The sequence below is a fragment of the Tupaia chinensis genome, unplaced genomic scaffold (assembly GCF_000334495.1).
Source record: "Tupaia chinensis unplaced genomic scaffold, TupChi_1.0 Scaffold148607_1, whole genome shotgun sequence".
Lineage (NCBI taxonomy): Eukaryota > Metazoa > Chordata > Mammalia > Scandentia > Tupaiidae > Tupaia > Tupaia belangeri.
This window is the reverse complement of record NW_006208456.1, coordinates 755,207-756,892: the sequence shown is the minus strand read 5'-3', so window position 1 is coordinate 756,892 and position 1,686 is coordinate 755,207.

Below are 1,686 nucleotides of genomic sequence, written 5' to 3'. Positions count from 1 at the left end.
CTTTCCCTATCACTCTGTTTTTTGGGGGGAGAGACCTTCGGTGATAGTTGGGGACTTAAAAAAAAGTGCCACAGTCCTTCTATTGAAGGGATACAGAGACTTCATGGCTAAAAATGGGACTGTGGTGTTTTTATTGACTCGATTTGTTCTTTCATATTTGTTTCCCACTAAGCCCGTTGTTTTCTTCTTACCCCGTATTCTTTCCCTGCAACCTTCCCTCCTTCCCTTCTGCAGTGCTAAATGCTGGAGAGTGGAGGGGTGGTGGGAAGAATCAACAGCATGAAAGCAAAAGAAAATATACTCCCCACACATTTTCAATATGGAGTTGAAGAAGTCTGCATTAGGGACTAGAGAAAAGGCAAAGAAACGCTGTTAGTACTGAGCGCATCGAAAGTACAGACTGGATATCTCAGAGCAGAGGAGGTGGGGAGCCGCTGGCTGAAGAGAGATGAGGTCGATAGGCAGGAAGGCGTGGCTCACCAAGGCACCTGGGTCACATAGCACTAGGGAAGGCAGACAGGTCACGCTTCTGCAATAAGTGGTGAGCTGCATAGGGAGCACTGGTACGGATCTGCAGGATAAGAAGGTCATCGGCCCTAGCTGTCTGCCATGTTTCTCATCCGCCATGTTTGCCCACTTTGAGGGTTTTTCCTCTGAAGGAAAATGAACATGTCTCTTGCCTTTATAAGCAATTGCCCGGCGGGCTGGAGCTGGCTAAAACCCTTGGCAGGGGGTGCACTGACTACACGCGAAGGTCCTACAGAAACTGAAAACGGACCACATCCTGGCCTGGCCTTTAAAGTTGCTTCTCAGCTATAAAATTAAACTCTCTGAAGGAATCTTGATCAAATGTTAAGTATAGGGCCGCCATGGAAAGCGTTCGTGTATCCAGGTAGCCAGGATCTATAACTAGGTCTCTGTTTACGATGGGCATTCATACACAGAAGATGAGCAGGCAAAGCATCTAGTAAGTTCCACCTTCTGGAGGTTGGGGCAAGAAAACAGGTGGCCTTACCCTAGTTGCCTTTGTTTATTTTCCTAAGTGCTGGCTGCCCGTGCCATTACCATTCGTCTGATGCCGAAGGCATCGGATGGAATATGTCGGGAGCCAGAGAGAAACTGAGGCTGTGCCTCTAACTGCTGCTTTGGGACTCCTGGGGTGGGAGGCAGGAAGGTGAATCAGCGGGGCCTGATTAGAGGTGAAAAGTGACCCACACAATGGTCTAGTTCAGTCCCTACTAAGAAAGAAGAGACGGGAGGCAGAGGAGTGGGAGCCTCCATACCTATTAGGTGGCCTCTAAAAGACTCCCCAAGAGACTAGCTATGTGGCGCTTATTTCTGGCATGGCTGGTTTGGGTGGGGATGAAGCCCAATGTCAGAGACGTTTTCAGTAAGCCTATGCCCACCTTCGGCCTGGGACTCGTAGATCCTAGCTCGTGTTCTGTAAGTCTCTCAGTTGTCTGCATTGACAGCATCAGCAATAAACCATTAGTTTCTTCTCTCCTTTTTCCTGCACATTTCACAGCCGGATTTTGGCTTTTAGTTACTTCCTGAAGAAGTCACACAAAGCTCTCTTTCAGCTAAATGCCTGGACTTGTGGGAAAGGCCTGTATCAACTCATGTGTTGGTGTCATCTCAGAGTTGGCCTAAAGCTGCCTTTAGCATCTCTGCAGGGAGGCCCGGGGG